This window comes from Triticum aestivum, chromosome 4A (genome assembly GCF_018294505.1).
Source record: "Triticum aestivum cultivar Chinese Spring chromosome 4A, IWGSC CS RefSeq v2.1, whole genome shotgun sequence".
Classification (NCBI taxonomy): domain Eukaryota; kingdom Viridiplantae; phylum Streptophyta; class Magnoliopsida; order Poales; family Poaceae; genus Triticum; species Triticum aestivum.
This window is the reverse complement of record NC_057803.1, coordinates 60,053,133-60,073,331: the sequence shown is the minus strand read 5'-3', so window position 1 is coordinate 60,073,331 and position 20,199 is coordinate 60,053,133.

Below are 20,199 nucleotides of genomic sequence, written 5' to 3'. Positions count from 1 at the left end.
AAGAAATTAAAACCCTAGATGTTGCTAAACCCACTATTATGGATTTCAAGGAATTTAACTATGAAAATTGCTCTTTGATTGATTGTATTTCCTTGTTGCAATCCGTGCTAAAATCTCCTCACGCTTATAGTCAAAATAAAGCGTTTACTAAACATATCGTTGATGCCTTGATGCAATCTTATGAAGAAAAACTTGAATTGGAAGTTTCTATCCCTAGAAAACTTTATGATGAGTGGGAACCAACTATTAAAATTAAAATTAAAAATTATGAGTTTTATGCTTTGTGTGATTTGGGTGCTAGTGTCTCTACTATTCCCAAAACTTTGTGTGATTTACTAGATTTCCGTGATTTTGATGATTGCTCTCTAAACTTGCATCTTGCGGATTCCACTATTAAGAAACCTATGGGAAGAATTAATGATGTTCTTATTGTTGCTAATAGGAATTATGTGCCCGTAGATTTTATCGTTCTTGATATAGATTGCAATCCTTCTTGCCCTATTATTCTTGGTAGACCTTTCCTTAGAACGGTTGGTGCAATTATTGATATGAAGGAAGGGAATATTAGATTTCAATTTCCATTAAAAAAGGGCATGGAACACTTCCCTAGAAAGAAAATAAAATTACCATATGAATCTATCTTGAGAGCCACTTATGGATTGCCTACCAAAGATGGCAATACCTAGATCTATTCTTGCTTGTTATGCCTAGCTAGGGGCGTTAAACGATAGCGCTTGTTGGGAGGCAACCCAATTTTATTTTTATTCCTTGCTTTTTGCTCCTGTTTAGTAATAAATAAATTATCTAGCCTCTGTTTTGGTTGTGTTTTTTGTGTTTAATTAGTGTTTGTGCCAAGTAGAACCGTTGGGAAGACTTGGGGAAAGTCTTGTTGAACTTGCTGTAAAAAACAGAAACTTTTGCGCTCACGAGAACTGCTGTCATTTTTATTTGGAAAGTGATATTTAGTTAATTATTTTTGCAGATGATTAATACATAAATTCCTCACGTCCAGAAATTTATTTTAGAATTTTTGGGGTTCCAGATCTTACGCTAGCTACAGATTACTACAGACTGTTCTGTTTTTGACAGATTCTGTTTTTCGTGTGTTGTTTGCTTATTTTGATGAATCTATGGCTAGTAAAATAGTTTATAATCCATAGAGAAGTTGGAATACAGTAGGTTTAACACCCATATAAATAAAGAATGAGTTCATTACAGTACCTTGAAGTGGTCTTTTGTTTTCTTTCGCTAACGGAGCTCACGAGTTTTCTACCTTAAGTTTTGTGTTGTGAAGTTTTCAGGTTTTGGGTAAAGATTTGATGGATTATGGAACAAGGAGTGGCAAGAGACTAAGCTTGGGGATGCCCATGTCACCCCCAAGATAATCTAAGTACACCTAAAAGCCAAAGCTTGGGGATGCCCCGGAAGGCATCCCCGCTTTCGTCTACTTCTATCGGTAACTTTACTTGGAGCTATATTTTTATTCACCACATGATATGTGTTTTGCTTGGAGCATCTTTTATGATTTGAGTCTTTGCTTATTAGTTTACCACAATCATCCTTGCTGTACACACCTTTTGAGAGAGCCATACATGATTTGGAATTTTATAGAATACTCTATGTACTTCACTTATATCTTTTGAGCTTTATAGTTTTGCTCTAGTGCTTCACTTATATCTCTTAGAGCACGGTGGTGGATTTGTTTTATAGAAACTATTGATCTCTCATGCTTCACTTAGATTATTTTGAGAGTCTTAATAGCATGGTAATTTGCTTAAAATCCTAATATGCTTGGTATGCAAGATTAATAATAAAACTTTCGTATGAGTGTGTTGAATACTAAGAAGAAATTGATGCTTGATAATTGTTTTGAGATATGAGGATGGTGATATTAGAGTCATGCTAGTTGAGTAGTTGTGAATTTGAGAAATGCTTGTGTTAAAGTTTGTGATTCCCGTAGCATGCACGTATGGTGAACCGTTATGTGATGAAGTCGGAGCATGATTTATTTATTGATTGTCTTCCTTATGAGTGGCGGTCGGGGACGAGCGATGGTCTTTTCCTACCAATCTATCCCCCTAGGAGCATGCGCGTAATACTTTGCTTTGATAACTTCTAGATTTTTGCAATAAGTATATGAGTTCTTTATGACTAATGTTGAGTCCATGGATTATACGCACTTTCCTTCCTTCCACCATTGCTAGCCTCTCTAATACCGCGCACTTTTCGCCGGTATCATACACCCACCAAATACCTTCCTCAAAACAGCCACCATACCTACCTATCATGGCATTTCCATAGCCATTCCGAGATATATTGCCATGCAACTTTCCACCGTTCCGTTCATTATGACACGCTCCATCATTGTCATATTGCTAGCATGATCATGTAGTTGACATCGTATTTGTGGCAAAGCCACCGTTCATAATTCTTTCATACATGTCACTCTTGATTCATTGCACATCCCGGTACACCGCCGGAGGCATTCATATAGAGTCATATTTTGTTCTAAGAATCGAGTTGTAATTCATGAGTTGTAAGTAAATAAAAGTGTGATGATCATCATTATTAGAGCATTGTCCCAGTGAGGAAAGGATGATGGAGACTATGATTCCCCCACAAGTCGGGATGAGACTCCGGACGAAAAAAAAGAGGCCATAAAAAAGGAGAAAGGCCCAAATAAAAAAATGAGAGAAAAAGAGAGAAGGGACAATGTTACTATCCTTTTACCACACTTGTGCTTCAAAGTAGCACCATGATCTTCATGATAGAGAGTCTCTCATTATGTCACTTTCATATACTAGTGGGAATTTTTCATTATAGAACTTGGCTTGTATATTCCAATGATGGGCTTCCTCAAAATGCCCTAGGTCTTCGTGAGCAAGCGAGTTGGATGCACACCCACTTAGTTTCTTTTGAGCTTTCATATACTTATAGCTCTAGTGCATCCGTTGCATGGCAATCCCTACTCACTCACATTGATATCTATTGATGGGCATCTCCATAGCCCGTTGATACGCCTAGTTGATGTGAGACTATCTTCTCCCTTTTTGTCTTCTCCACAACCACCATTCTATTCCACCTATAGTGCTATATCCATGGCTCACGCTCATGTATTGCGTGAAGATCGAAAAAGTTTTGAAAATGTCAAAAGTATGAAACAATTGCTTGGCTTGTCATCGGGGTTGTGCATGATTTAAATACTTTGTGTGGTGAAGATAGAGCATAGCCAGACTATATGATTTTGTAGGGATAGCTTTCTTTGGCCATGATATTTTGAGAAGACATAATTGCTTTGTTAGTATGCTTGAAGTATTATTATTTTTATATCAATATGAACTTTTGTCTTGAATCTTTCGAATCTCAATATTCATACCACAATTAAGAAGATTTACATTGAAATTATGCCAAGTAGCACTCCGCATCAAAAATTCTGTTTTTATCATTTACCTACTCGAGGACGAGCAGGAATTAAGCTTGGGGATGCTTGATACGTCTCCAACGTATCTATAATTTTTTATTGCTCCATGCTATATTATCTACTGTTTTAGACATTATTGGGCCTTATTTTCCACTTTTATATTATTCTTGGGACTAACCTATTAACCGGAGGCCCAGCCCAGAATTGTTGTTTTTTGCCTGTTTTAGGGTTTCGAAGAAAAGGAATATCAAACGGAGTCCAAACGGAATGAAACCTTCGGAAACGTGATTTTCTCATCAGATAAGATCCAGGAGACTTGGACCCTCCGTCAAGAAAGCCACGAGGTGCTCACGAGGGTAGGGGCGCCCCCCCCCTAGGGCGCGCCCCCCTACCTCGTGGGCCCCTCGAAGCTCCACCGACGTACTTCTTCCTCATATATATATCCACATACCCCCAAACAATCGGGGGCGGAGCCAAAAACCTAATTCCACCGCCGCAACTTTCTGTATCCACGAGATCCCATCTTGGGGCCTGTTCCGGAGCTCCACCGGAGGAGGCATCGATCACGGAGGGCTTCTACATCATCATCCAAGCCCCTCCGATGAAGTGTGAGTAGTTTACTTTAGACCTACGGGTCCATAGCTAGTAGCTAGATGGCTTCTTCTCTCTTTTTGGATCTCAATACAATGTTCTCCCCCTCTCCCGTGGAGACCTATTCGATGTAATCTTCTTTTTGCGGTGTGTTTGTTGAGACCGATGAATTGTGGGTTTATGATCAAGTCTATCTATGAATAATATTTGAATCTTCTCTGAATTCTTTTATGTATGATTGGTTATCTTTGCAAGTCTCTTCGAATTATCAGTTTGGTTTGGCCTACTAGATTGGTTGTTCTTGCCATGGGAGAAGTGCTTAGCTTTGGGTTCAATCTTGCGGTGTCCTTTCCCAGTGACAGAAGGGGCAGCAAGGCACGTATTGTATTGTTGCCATCGAGGATAACAAGATGGGTTTTTTATCATATTGCATGAAACTATCCCTCTACATCATGTCATCTTGCTTAAGGCATTACTCTGTTTTTAACTTAATACTCTAGATGCATGCTGGATAGCGGTCGATGAGTGGAGTAATAGTAGTAGATGTAGAATCGTTTCGGTCTACTTGTCTCGGACGTGATGCCTATATACATGATCATACCTAGATATTCTCATAACTATGCTCAATTCTGTCAATTGCTCAACAGTAATTTGTTCACCCACCGTAGAATACTTATGCTCTTGAGAGAAGCCACTAGTGAAACCTATGGCCCCCAGGTCTCTTTTTCATCATATCAATTTCCATCACTTTACTATTGCTTTGCTTTTACTTTGCTTTTACTTTATTTACTTTGCATCTCTATACCAAAAATACCAAAAAATATGTTATTTATCATCTCTATCAGATCTCACTTTCGTAAGTGACCGTGAAGGGATTGACAACCCCTAAGCGCGTTGGTTGCGTTGAGCTATTGTTTTTGTGTAGGTACAAGGGACTCAAGCGTAGCCTCCTACTGGATTGATACCTTGGTTCTCAAAAACTGAGGGAAATACTTACGCTACTTTGCTGCATCATCCCTTCCTCTTCGGGGAAATCCAACGCAGTGCTCAAGAGGTAGCAAGACGTTCGACTACATCAACCACGTTCTCATAACGCATCCGCTTACGGCCTACGAGGGTACGTGGACGATACTCTTCCCTCTTGTTGCTATGCATCACCATGATCTTGCGTGTGCGTAGGACATTTTTTAAATTACTACGTTCCCCAACAAAAGCTCCCAACAAGCAAAAGAAGAACGAGAAATCTTTTTGGGTTTTCTTTTGATTACTACTACTATAGGCATGGAAAGTAAACTATCTAAAAGCTACAAGTAATTTTTTGGTTTTTCTTAAGGTTTTTCAAACGCACAAGAAGAAAGCTTAAAAAGAAAATAAACTAGCATGGATGATACAATGAAAAAGTATGAGCACCGACAACTGGCATGAGTGTGTGAACATGAATGTAATGTCGGTGAGAAATACATACTCCCCCAAGCTTAGGCTTTTGGCCTAAGTTGGTCTATGCCCATGGATCAAAGTTGTAGCTGGGGTCGTACTGAGATGCAGCGGCAATAGCCTGATGAGCTGCAGCTTGGAGGCGAGCTGCCTCCGCTCTCCTCTCGTACTCGGTCGCCTCCTCCCTGGTTATACCATATCTCCCTTTTGCCTGAAAGTCAAAGAAAGCAGGAGCAGGGAGAGCGACGTGATAGGTGCGCCGTCTGTCAAAGATTAGTTGGTACTGGAGGAACTGATTGTTCCTCTCAACAAACTGATGACGAACCATGGCATTATAATCTAAATAAGCAGGAGGCAACTCAATATCATCTCCACGTATGGGCATCTCAAGAAAATCAGCTAAACGGGTTGCATAAATTCCACCAAAGAAATCTCCATCAATACTATTATTGTGCAATCTACGTGCAACAATGGCCCCCAAGTTATATTGTCTATCTCCTAATACAGCACTCTTGAGAACACTAAGATCAGGAACACACATGTGACATGCCTCATCCTTACCATTTATGCATCTACCTATGAAGAGAGCAAAATAATGTATTGCAGGAAAATGAATGCTCCCTATGGTAGCTTGCGTGATTTCCCTAGATTCCCCCACAATTATACTAGCAAGAAAGTCTTTATATTCATATTTGCGAGGTTCACTAACATTACCCCACCGTGGGAGTTTACAAGTAGTGTTAAAATCTTCTAAGTCCATGGTATAAGATTTATCATAAAGATCAAATAGGACAGTTTGAGAATTACGTGATGATGTAAATTTAAACCTTCTCACAAATGAATCAGTCAAATAGAGGTATTGATGGCACTTATCTGCCACGAAGCTCTCAAGATCGGCGTTACGCACATATGCTTCAAATTCCTCCTTGATTCCTGCTCGAACCATGAAGTCCTCTGACGGCCATTCACAAGGCCGCACTTGAGCATCCCTTGGTAGTTCATTGCCCGGCTCGCGTATTGCGGTCCTGGGTCCTTGCTTCCTTGAGGAACCACCTTGGTACATTTTCCTAAACATATTTCTTCCTCTGAAAAAATTCTGAAATTTTTAGTAACTCAAAAATAAAAGTGAACCAAACTCAACAAAATTGATAGCAACTACTCCTACAAATGTCCAGAAGCCATATCATGCATTAAAACTACTTTTGACCACAAAAATTTGACATGCAAGCTCAAGAACAGGGTCACCTAAGCAGCAAAATTTTGCAATGAATAAATCACTAGAACAAAAACTAATTTGACCATTAGAGGAGTCACATACCGAAGAACAATCCCCCAAAGTGGTTTTTTGAGAGGAGCTTTCAGCAAGGAGATCGAAAATGGCAGCAATATGAGCAAGAACTCGGTTTTGAGCTGGCTAGTGATTTTTTTGGGAGGAAGGAGTGTGTGGTGGCTGTAATAAGTGGAGGGGACCCACGTGGGGTCCACGAGGCAGGGGGCGCGCCCAGGGGGTGGGCGCACCCTCCACCCTCGTGGGCACATGGTTGCTCCCCCTGCTGTGTTCTCAGTGCCAGATAAAGGGGGTACAAAAGGTTGTGTTTTCTAAATTCATCCATCTCATGCTCATCAAAAGGAATCCACTAACAAGGTTGATCGGGTCTTGTTAACAAACTCATTTCGAATAACATGAAACCAGAGAATTTTCGAATAACACTAGGTTACCTCAACGGGGATATGCACATCCCCAACAATAAGGATATCATATTTCTTCTTAACAATAGGAAGAGGAAATTCAAAACCTCCAATAGTAATTTTTGAAATTTTTCCAATAGAATTGATACTGTGGACTTGAGGTTGTTTCCTTGGAAAGTGTATTGTATGCTCATTACTATTAACATGAAAAGTGACATTGCCTTTGTTGCAATCAATAACAGCCCCTGCAGTATTCAAAAAGGGTCTTCCAAGAATAATAGACATACTATCATCCTCGGGAATATCAAGAATAACAAAGTCTGTTAAAATAGTAACATTTGCAACTACAACAGGCACATCCTCATAAATACCGACGGGTATAACAGTTGATTTATCATCCATTTACAAAGATATTTCAGTAGGTGTCAACTTATTCAAATCAAGTCTACGATATAAAGAGAGAGGCATAACACTAACACCGGCTCCAAGATCACATAAAGCAGCTTTAACATAGTTTCTTTTAATGGAGCATGGTATAGTTGGTACTCCGGGATCTCCTAGTTTCTTTGGTATTCCACCCTTTAAAGTGTAATTTGCAAGCATGGTGGAAAATTCAGCTTATGGTATCTTTCTTTTATTTGTAACAATTTTCTTCATATATTTAGCACAAGGGTTCATTTTAAGCATATCAGTCAAACGCATACTCAAAAAGATAGGTCTAATCATTTCAGCAAAGCGCTCAAAATACTCATCATCCTTTTTCTTGGATGGTTTAGGGGGAAAGGCATGGGTTTCTGAACCCATGGTTCTCTTTCTTTACCGTGCTTCCTAGCAACAAAGTCTCTCTTATCATAATGTTGATTCTTTGATTGTGGGTTATCAAGATCAATAGCAGGTTCAGTCTCTACATCATTATCATTGCTAGGTTGAGCATCAACATGAACATCACCATTAACATTATCACTAGGTTCATGTTCATTACCAGATTGTGTTTTAGCATCAGGAATAGAAATATCATTGGGATTCTCAGGTGTGCAAACAACAGGTTCACTAGAAGCATGCAAAGTCCTATCATTCTTCTTTTTCTTCCTCTTATAAGGACTAGGTGCATCAATATTAATTATCTAAGAATCCTGCTCAATTCTCTTAGGATGGCCCTCAGGATACAAAGGTTCCTGAGTCATTTTATCCTCTCTACTCATAACTATAACAACATTATCATTCTTATTATTATTTAATTCATTGAGCAAATCATTCTGAGCTTTAAGTACTTGTTCTACTTGAGTGGTAACCATAGAAGCATGTTTGATAATAAGTTTAAGTTCACCTTTAACTCTAGACATATAATCACTCAAGTGTTCAAGCATATCAACATCGTGTTTCAATTGTCTATCAACATAAGCATTGAAGTTTTCTTGTTTAACCATAAAGTCATCAAACTCATCCAAGCATTGGCTAGCAAACTTAGTAAATGGGATTTCGCATTTATCAAACCTATAGAGAGAATTTACCTTTACTACCTGTGTTGGGTTATCAAGACCATGTATTTCTTCAATAGGTGGTAAATTCTTAACATCCTCAGCTTTAATACCTTTTTATTTCATAGTTTTCTTTGCCTCTTGCATATCTTTGGGATTGAGAAATAGAATACCCCTTTTCTTCGGAGTTGGCTTAGGAGTTGGTTCAGGAAGTGTCCAATTATTTTCATTAGTCAACATATTATTCAGTAACAATTCGGCTTGATCAACAGTTCTTTCCCTGAAAATACAACCAACACGACTATTCAGGTAATCTCTGGAAGCATCGGTTAGTCCATTATAAAAGATATCAAGTATTTCATTTTTCTTGCGAGGATGATCAGGCAAAGCATTAACTAATCAGAGAAGCCTCCCCAAGCTTGTGGGAGTTTCTCTTCTTAAATTTGCACAAAATTATATATTTCCCTTAAAGTAGCTTGTTTCTTATGAGCGGGGAAATATTTAGCAGAGAAGTAATAAATCATGTCCTGGGGACTACGCACACAACCAGGATCAAGAGAATTAAACCATGTTTTAGCATCACCCTTTAATGAGAACGGAAACAACTTAAGGATAAAGTAATAGCGAGTTTTCTCATCATGAGTAAACATGGTGGCTATATCATTTAATTTAGTAAGATGTGCCACAATAGTTTCAGATTCATAGCCATAAAAAGGATCAGATTCTACCAAAGTAATTAACTCAAGATCGACATAGAAATCATAATCCTTATCAGTAATAAAGATAGGTGAAGTAGCAAAAGCAGGGTTATATTTCATTCTAGTATTCAAAGACTTTTCTTTAAGCTTAGCTAATAATTTCTTAAGATCGGATCTATCATTGCACGCAAAAAAGTCTCTAGCAGTTTCTTCATCCATAACATAACCCTCAGGAACAACGGGCAATTCATATCTAGGGGAGAATCTTCATCATCACTTTCATCAATATTATCATATTCAATAATTTCATTCTCTCTAACCCTAGCAAGTTGTTCATCAAGAAATTCACCTAGTGGCACAGTATTATCAAGCATAGAAGTAGTTTCATCATAAGTATCATGCAAAGCAGAAGTGGCATCATCAATAACATGCGACCTATCGGAATCAATAGCATGTGTAGGTGTCGCAAGTTTACTCAAAACAGAAGGTGAATCAAGTGCAGAGCTAGATGGCAGTTCCTTACCTCCCCTCGTAGTTGAGGGAAAAATCTTGGTTCTTTGATCTTTCAAGTTCTTCATAGTGATCAACAGATATGAATCCCAAGTGACTCAAAGAATAGAGCTATGCTCCCCGGCAACGGTGCCAGAAAATAGTCTTGATAACCCACAAGTATAGAGGATCGCAACCGTTTTCGAGGGTAGAGTATTCAACCCAAATTTATTGATTTGACACAAGGGGAGCCAAAGAATATTCTCAAGTATTAGCAGCTGAGTTGTCAATTCAACCACACCTGGAAACTTAATATCTGCAGCAAAGTGTTTAGTAGCAAAGTAATATGATAGTAGTGGTAACGATAGCAAAAGTAATATTTTTGGGTTTTATAGTGATTGGAATAGTAGCAACGGAAAAGTAAATAAGCGAAGAACAATATATGAAAAGCTCGTAGGCAATGGATCGGTGATGAAGAATTATGTCGGATGCGATCGATCATGCAACAGTTATAACATAGGGTGACACAGAACTAGCTCCAGTTCATCAATGTAATGTAGGCATGTATTCTGAATATAGTCATACGTGCTTATGAAAAAGAACTTGCATGACATCTTTTGTCCTACCCTCCCGTGGCAGCGGGGTCCTATTGGAAACTAAGGGATATTAAGGCCTCCTTTTAATAGAGCATCGGACCAAAGCATTAACACATAATGAATACATGAACTCCTCAAACTACGGTCATCACCGGTAATGGTCCCGATTATTGTCGCTTGCTACCTCTTGAGCACTGCGTTGGTTTTCCCCGAAGAGGAAGGGATGATGCAGCAAAGTAGCATAAGTATTTCCCTCAGTTTTTGAGAACCAATGTATTAATCCAGTAGGAGGCTACGCGTGTGTCCCTCGTACCTGCACAAAACAAATAAATCCTCGCAACCAACGCGAATAGGGGTTGTCAATCACTACACGGCCACTTACGAGAGTGAGATCTGATAGATATGATAAGATGATATTTTTGGTATTTTTGTGATAAAGATGCAAAGTAAAATAAAGGCAAAGTAAAAAAGAAAAAGAAATAACTAAGTAGTAGGAGATTAATATGATGAAGATAGACCCGGGGGCCATAGGTTTCACTAGTGGCTTCTCTCGAGAGCATAAGTATTCTACGGCGGGTGAACAAATTACTGTTGAGCAATTGACAGAATTGAGCATAGTTATGAGAATATCTAGGTATGATCATGTATATAGGCATCACGTCCGAGACAAGTAGACCGACTCATGCCTGCATCTACTACTATTACTCCACTCATCGACCGCTATCCAGCATGCATCTAGAGTATTAAGTTAAAAACAGAGTAACGCCTTAAGCAAGCTGACATGATGTAGAGGGATAGACTCATGCAATATGATGAAAACCCCATCTTGTTATCCTCGATGGAAACAATACAATACGTGCCTTGCTGCCCCTACTGTCACTAGGAAAGGACACCGCAAGATTGAACCCAAAGCTAAGCACTTCTCCCATTGCAAGAAAGACCAATCTAGTAGGCCAAACCAAACTGATAATTCGAAGAGACTTGCAAATATAACCAATCATACATAAAAGAATTCAGAGAAGATTCAAATATTGTTCATAGATAGACTTGATCATAAACCCACAATTCATCGATCTCAACAAACACACCGCAGAAAGAAGATTACATCGAATAGTTCTCCACAAGAGAGGGGGAGAACATTGTATTGAGATCCAAAAAGAGAGAAGAAGCCATCTAGCTAATAACTATGGACCCATAGGTCTTAGGTAAACTACTCACACTTCATTAGAGGGGCTATGGTGTTGATGTAGAAGCCCTTCGTGATCGATGCCCCCTCCGGCGGAGCTTCGGAACAGGCCCCAAGATGGGATCTCGTGGATACAGAAAGTTGCGGCGGTGGAATTAGGGTTTTGGCTCCATATCTGATTGTTTGGGGGTATGTAGGTATATATAGGAGGAAGGAGTACGTCGGTGGAGCAACAAGGGGCCCACGAGGGTGGAGGGTGCGCCTGAGGGGGTAGGCGCGCCCCCTACCTCGTGGCCTCCTCTTTTGTGTCTTGACGTAGGGTCCAAGTCTCCCAGGTCTTGTTTGTTGAGAAAATCACGTTCCCGAAGGTTTCATTCCGTTTGGACTCCGTTTGATATTCCTTTTTTTCGAAACACTAAAACAGGCAAAAAACAGCAATTCTGGGCTGGGCCTCCGGTTAATAGGTTAGTCCCAAAAATAATATAAAAGTGGATAATAAAGCCCAATAATGTCCAAAACAGTAGATAATATAGCATGGAGCAATCAAAAATTATAGATACGTTGGAGATGTATCAAGCATCCCCAAGCTTAATTCGTGCTCGTCCTCGAGTAGGTAAATGATAAAAACATAATTTTTGATGCGGAGTGCTACCTGGCATAATTTTAATGTAATTCTTCTTAATTGTGGTATGAATATTCAGATCCAAAAGATTCAAGACAAAAGTTTAATATTGATATAAAAATAATAATACTTCAAGCATACTAACAAAGCAATCACGTCTTCTCAAAATAACATGGCCAAAGAAAGTTATCACTACAAAATCATATAGTCTGGCTATGCTCCATCTTAACCACACAAAATATTTAAATCATGCATAACCCCGATGACAAGCCAAGAAATTGTTTCATACTTTTGGTGTTCTCTAACTTTTTCAATCTTCATGCAATACATGAGCGTGAGCCATGGACATAGCACTATAGGTAGAATAGAATGGTGGTTGTGGAGAAGAAAAAAAGGGAGAAGATGGTCTCACATCAACTAGGTGTATCAATAGGCTATGGAGATGCCCATCAATAGATATCAATATGAGTGAGTAGGGATTGCCATGCAACGGATGCACTAGAGCTATAAGTATATGAAAGCTCAAAAAAAAACTAAGTGGGTGTGCATCCAACTTGCTTGCTCATGAAGACCTAGGGCATTTTGAGGAAGCCCATCATTGGAATATACAAGCCAAGTCCTATAATGAAAAATTCCCACTAGTATATGGAAGTGATAACACGGGAGACTCTCTACTATGAATATCATGGTGCTACTTTGAAGCACAAGTGTGGTAAAAGGATAGTAACATTGTGTAACGCCCGAGACCGATGTGCCAGGTGTCCTCCAGTTATTCGCTGTTGTTGCCATGTCATTCGCTTGCGTGTTGCATCTTGTCATGTCATCATGTGCATTGTGTGTCTGTATTCATGCATGTTACACTGTTGCTTGCCCTATGCATATGTCCCATGTATTATCACCTCTCCTTTCCTTCTTCCTCATGTTTTTGCAAGTGACATTATTCCCTCCTCCTTTAATGTTCATTTATTTCCTGATGATCTTATTCCATGCCTTATACCTCTCTGTCAAATATCATCCATTTTGGAGTTGTTTTGGTAGGGTTCAAAAATGGCTCAAGTTTGAATTAAATTCAAACTTGAATTATTTTTCTGTCCTTAAAAATTCCCAAAGCAATTTATTCAAATTCTGCACAAATTCTGGACTCCAGGGATATTCTTATATCTCTCAAAACGCTCTCCAATTCCTCTGTGATTTTGCTCTTTTATTTCTGTTTGAAGAAGTAGAAAAGCAAGAGCAGCAGCAACTCAGCGCAGCAGGGAGCAGCCCGGCAGTGGCCCATCTTCAGCGCACCCGCAACAGCCCACCTAGCCCTCCAGATCCTTTTTCCACCTGATACTCACATACCCCTCTCTCTCACTCGCCCCACGTGGCATAGCTGGACCCACGCGTCAGTGGCTTTTCTGTAGCAGTAACCCACCTTTCTCCTACCTCTCCCCTCTCCTTTACACGCACGCCATGGCCACGGTGGCGAGCCAGCCGAGCCCACGCCCCCTATAAGACCTCCCCGCTCCCTCTCCTAGGGTTTCCCCTCTTCCCCTCTTGCCGCCTCCACCTCCTTCCCATCCCTCTGCTTCTTCCACAAATCAGATGCACCGAGAGCAGGGAGATAAGCCTGTCGACGTCTGTCGTCGTTCTCACGGCTAGAGGGCCTCAAGCTCGTCTTCGACATGTCCTCCTGCACCCCGTCTCCATCCTCGGCCGATTTTGATGGGTGGTCGAACTGGATCGCCTCCATGCCATCGTCCACGTCCACGTCGCCGTCGTCTTCCCCTGCTTCCTCTTCTTCAGGAGACCGAGCTTCTCTCCGTCGTGATCCGACAAGCAGCTGCCGTCTTCTTCGTCCGGAGCCTCTCGTGCCTCGTCGTCGTCTTCCTCGACTACGCACACGTCCACACGGTCCCGTAGCTCCTTCCACGACGTCCTCTACATCGTCTTCTTCCTCCGGCTAATCCATCGCCGCCCCGATCAGCGCGCCTTCTCGCCGTCTTCGGTCTCCGACGCCTCGTACAACTCCAGCAGCCTCCCCTCGATGAGCATACGCTCTCTAGCCTCTCTCTTGTTCAATCCGTCGCCGTAGTCGTCTTCTCGAGCCGCCAACTCCATATCCGCCATGGCTGAGTTTCTGGAACTCACCTCGCTGCCCCTGCACACTCCCGCACGCGCTCACACACGCAAGACCGAAGCGCTGCACGCGCAGCAGCCGCGGAACACCACCCGCGCGGCTTCGGTCGTCGTCTTCCCCATGTCCGAGATGAGCTCCTGCTCGTGCACAAGTGCCTGCACGCACGCCACCCCCGGAAGCAGCCTTCACTCACAAGCGCGCACCCTAGCACATTTCCGCACCCCCGCCGATGATCCGCTGCACCTGTAGCCGCTGCTTTGCTCATCCTCGTCGCCGGCAAGTTGCTGTGCGTTCATGGCGGTTCCAAGACCGAACCTCTGCTTTCAAAAGAACTATGCCACTTCCTTATCACAAACACTCAGTCAGGCCAGCTGGTCAACGCTCTGCTCCCCTACGCAGGAGCTCGTGGGATCAAGTCCCAGCAGGCCCCATTTTTTGCTCTATTTTCCCCTTTACTGCTGCACACACACGCAGCGCTCACTCGGGCCTCATTCGCTCCCGGGCCGCTACAATCAGGCTCGTGCATGTTTTTTTTCCACTCTATGATTTTGGCATATTTCCAGTGCATGCATATTTTCAGAAATGCCATTAATTTGCTTTGCTCATATCTAAATACCCATGCATCTTAATAAAGCATGTAATATATATAAAATGCTTAGGATTTCATGTACTGTCATAATATGCACCTTTCACCCTTGGCAAAATGTTTAAAATGTTGTTTGTTTAAATTTGCTTAAATAACTTGCTAAAATGATTTAATTCATAACTAAATAACCGTAACTCTGTTTGTAATAAACTTTATATGTAAATGGGGTAGAAAAATGCCTAGTTTAACATGTTGCACTCACCTAGCATGTTTAAAAACTCTAAAATTATGTTTAGGGCAGAACAGTAACCAACCTAATATATGCATATGAGGAGTTTCCGGACTTGTTGTTTTGTTGTTCCGGCCTCATTTAAACTTGCCTAGATTAGATAGTTTCATCATGCTTCACTTCTTGCCATGCTAACAACATTTAATCTTGTTGGGTACATAAACGAGAAAGAACTAAATAAGTCATGTGGTGTTTTTCTTCAATATGTAACTCCGTTGCATATTGAGCTCCACTTAATTTGTAGTGTTGTTTGTTGCACTTTGCCATGCCATGCCCTCTTTAAACCGGACATGCATCATACTTGTTGTGCATCATGCCATGTTGTTGTAGTGGTTGTTTACTATGTTGTTTGCTTCTTTTCGGTGTTTGCTTCTTCGGATTGGTTCCGGTAACGTCGTGTTTGTGAGGACTCATTCGCCTACGCCCGTTTGTCTTCCTCATGGACTCGTTCTTCTTCCTTGCAGGATTTCAGGCAAGATGATCATACCCTCAAAATCATTTCTATCTTTGCTTGCTAGATGCTCGCTCTTTTGCTATGCCTATGCTGCGATACCTACCACTTGCTTTTCATGCCTCCTATATTGTTGAACCAAGCCTCTAACCCACCTTGCCCTAGCAAACCGTTGTTTGGCTATGTTACCGCTTTGCTCAGCCCCTCTTATAGTGTTGTTAGTTGCAGGTGAAGATTGAAGTTTGTTCCTTGTTGGAACATGTTTACTTGTGGGGATATCATAATATCTCTTATCTAATTAATGCATCTATATACTTGGTAAAGGGTGGAAGGCTCGGCCTTATGCCTGGTGTTTTGTTCCACTCTTGCCGCCCTAGTTTTCGTCATATCAATGTTATGTTCCCGGATTTTGCGTTCCTTACACGGTTGGGTGATAATGGGAACCCCTTGACAGTTCGCCTTGAATAAAACTCTTCCAGCAATGCCCAACATTGGTTTTACCATTTGCCACCTAGCCTTTTTCCCTTGGGTTTCGCGGACTCAAGGGTCATCTTTAATTTAACCCCCCCCCCCCCCGGGCCAGTGCTTCTCTAAGTGTTGGTCCAACTGAGCGATGTCCGAGGCTACCAGGGCAACTCTGGGTTGGCTTACCCGACGTCTGGCTCATCCGGTGTGCCCTGAGAACGAGATATGTGCAGCTCCTATCGGGATTTGTCGGCACATCTGGGTGGCTTTGCTGGTCTTGTTTTACCATTGTCGAAATGTCTTGTAACCGGGATTCCGAGTCTGATCGGGTCTTCCCGCTAGAAGGAATATCCTTCGTTGACCGTGAGAGCTTGTCATGGGCTAAGTTGGGACACCCCTGCAGGGATATGAACTTTCGAAAGTCGTGCCCGCGGTTATGGGCAGATGGGAATTTGTTAATGTCCGGTTGTAGAAAACCTGAAGTTTACCTTAATAAAATGCATCAACCGCGTGTGTAACCGTGATGGTCTCTTTCCGGCGGAGTCCGGGAAGTGAACACGGTGTGGAGTTATGCTTGACGTAGGTTGTTCTAGGATCACTTCTTGATCATAGTTTCTCGATCGTGCTTTGCCTTCTCTTCTCGCTCTCATTTGGGCATGTTAGCCACCATATATGCTAGTCACTTGCTGCAGCTCCACCTCATACCTTTACCTTACCCATAAGCTTAAATAGTCTTGATCGCGAGGGTGCGAGATTGTTGAGTCCCCGTGGCTCACAGATTACTTCAAAACCAGCTTGCAGGTGTCGTTGAACCGTGCAGATGACGCAACCAAGCTCAGGAGGAGCTCGACGAAGATCGTGTCCTTTATGTTGTTTCGTTCTAATTGATCAGTAGTGGAGCCCAGTTGGGGTCGATTGGGGACCGTGTCGCATTTGGGGTTCTTCTTTTATTTTGGTTCCGTAGTCAGACCTTGATTGTATTTGGATGATGTAATGCTTTATTCATGTATTGTGTGAAGCGGCGATTGTAAGCCAACTATGTATCTCTGTCCCTTTTGTATTACATGGGTTGTTTGCGAAGATTACCTCACTTGCGACATTGCTTTCAATGCGGTTATGCCTCTAAGTCGTGCTTCGACACGTGTGAGATATAGCCGCATCGAGGGCGTTACAAGTTGGTATCAGAGCCTTCCCCGACCTTAGGAGCCCCCACTGCTTGATCGAATTAGCTGACGAATTGAGTCTAGAAAAATGTTTTGAGTCTTCTAGGAATTATATATCGAAGAGTTTAGGAATTCTTTTTACTCCCTAGTCCCCTCATCGCTCTGGTAAGGCATCCTGACGTAGAGTTTTAACTCTTCTCTTCTCAAATTTCACCTAATTTTTTTTAGGATCACGCGGGTATCTTGGAATCGTTCCGATGGATTTGTGACGAGAACATTGTTCTTGGTGCCTCCTGTCATTTAGGGGTTGTGGCAGTGTCCCGGGGAGTTGAGCTCCGAGGTGTTGTCGTCACAATTTTATCGTTGCAGTTCTGGAATACCTGAGTTTAGTTTCGCCGACATCGAAAATCTCTTTTATGCAGTTGTTGGTGAGATAACCTCGACGCCACCCAGTACTGGGGCGGGAGTTCGGGAGTATTGCCATAACTCGTATAACGGATGCTTTTCGAAGGTTGAGGTAGATGATTTCCGAAGGTTTCTTGGTTATGTGTTGAAGGATGGATACAGCTGGATGTAGGATTTGCTAGTTTTGAGTGAGATATTATGCTTCCCCTGTATCCCCAACACCTGATTGCATAATTGGAAAATTTCGGGAGTTTATAAGTGGGAGTTCAAGTAGCTCTTAGGATATCTATTCGACAGATGTATGATATGAAATTGGGGTTCGATGTCTAGTGGTCCGCCTATTCACGGTTGGTTTTACAATGGTCTCGTTGTGTCTTAAAGAGTCCTTGGCTATGCCGACTCAGGGACGCTTCGTATGTCATGTGCACTGCCTTGTACATGATGGTGTTGTACGATCGAGCCCGTGTAGGCCCCACCACGAAAACTTCGGATGAAATCTCTATCATATGTTTGTTCCGGCTTATTCTGCAAGCCAATCCTTTGTTTTGTTTTGAGTTGTGGTATTCGAGTTGCTTCGAAGTCAAATGTTGATTCCATACCTTTCCTAAGCGGTGTTATCATGTTCCTATGTGAATACCAATCCTTCATGATCATCGAGATGGTCATGTCAATCCGTTTCAACCGGCGTGTTTCTCTTCAAGTGGATCCGATCATTTCAACATGCGCAAGATCAACTCAAGCCTTTTCAATGATGTTTGTTTCATTCGTTCCAAGCTGCCTTTGTTTTTTCCCGCCCGCCCACCCCTTTTTCCTCAAGGACTCAGATGTCTTAATCAAGTATCCTTTTATTCCTGTGAAGTCTCTCCATTCCTTTTCTGTCAATGTTCTTATCCGGTGATTCTCATGAAGATTTTAACGGAGCTTCAAGTTCATCATTTTTCGTTCTTTTTCTCCTCCGGTGGATTCAATTCAAGCTTTTGGTGTTTCTTTACCCTTTTCCTCATTTCATGGTTTTCTCATGCCGGTGCAATTCTTAATCGTTCACCTCTCGCTATTCTATTGTCCCGGAGTGCTCAAAATATCTCAGAAGGCTTGTCTTTTCATTCAAGATCAGTTCAACCTAATCTGAGGTTGCTATCTCATTCAAGCCATTTTATTTAACCGGTGCTTTCTCTCTTTTAAATCGTTCTATGGTGTTTTCTTTTGAGTGGGCCCTAACCCACAGGTCTTTTCCCAGGATCTTACCCGACTCTTCTTATTTTCCCGGAGCTATCCTCAAATTTTCTTTTCGAAGTTGACGTAAGAATGAGTTATCATCAGTCACATGCCTTTCTCCAAGATCTTTCAAATTCTTTTCATCGTTGGATCAACCTTTCCATTCTTCATTCCGGAGTGCCTCTACAATTATTGTTGGTGTTTCTCGTCTTCATTCTCAAATTTTGAAGACCGAAGAAGAGCTTCTTTTAAATCTTGCCCCATTCTCTGCCACCCTCCCATAATTGTTTCGGTTGTGAGAATTTCTTTTCACCCATCCGGAGGAATTCAGATTATTTTCAGTTTGATTCTCCGAAGGCCATCATTTCGGAATTATTCATTTTAGCTTTTAGCTCTCATCCTTCTAATTTTACCAATGCATCGATCAAATATCCTCTAATCAGTGCATGATCTCTTTGTTCTCTCATATATAAATTCTCTCAAGCATCTTCATTCATTTGCTAATTCTTCCCGGTGTTTTCTTTATCTTCTCTTTGTTCATTTTTAATTCTTATGGTGGTTCGTTCAAGAGTTCCTCTTCCTTCGTTTATCATATCAATTTATTCATTGTTTTCAATCCTACCGGTGGTTCATTGAAGACCTTTTCCAAGTCGACTCTATATCTATCTTAATTCTTTCTACAAGAATAAGTAGTATGCCAAAGCCATCGATTGTCATCAAGTTAATTGGTGAAGGATAAAGCATGATGTAATTCTTATTCTTATTTCATCAAGTTTATTCAATTTCTTTTTCGGAGTGGTTCATCGTATCACATTCTCAGTTCGAGATGCTTATCTTTTCTTTTCCGGAGTTCCATGGGTTCCACATTATATCATCACAAAGATCCATCTAAATCATTGCAAGGATTCACCTTGTGTTTTCAATTTCTCCTTCTTTTTATTCTTTTGTTACCGGAGTTTCTTCATGGATGCTATACAGGATGGTTCATCAAAGAAATAATTCCTTCTCCTAAAGTTCTTTGAGATTCTTTTCTGAGGAGCTCAAGTTTTCTTCATCTTGCTATCCGGAGTGCAATTCTTTCAACCGTGAGGACTCGTTTGCCTACGCCCGTTTGTCTTCCTCATGGACTTGTTCTTCTTCCTTGTGGGATTTCAGGCAAGATGATCATACCCTCGAAATCACTTCTATCTTTGCTTGCTAGATGCTCGCTCTTTTGCTATGCCTATGCTGCGATACCTACCACTTGCTTTTCATGCCTCCTATATTGTTGAACCAAGCCTCTAACCCACCTTGCCCTAG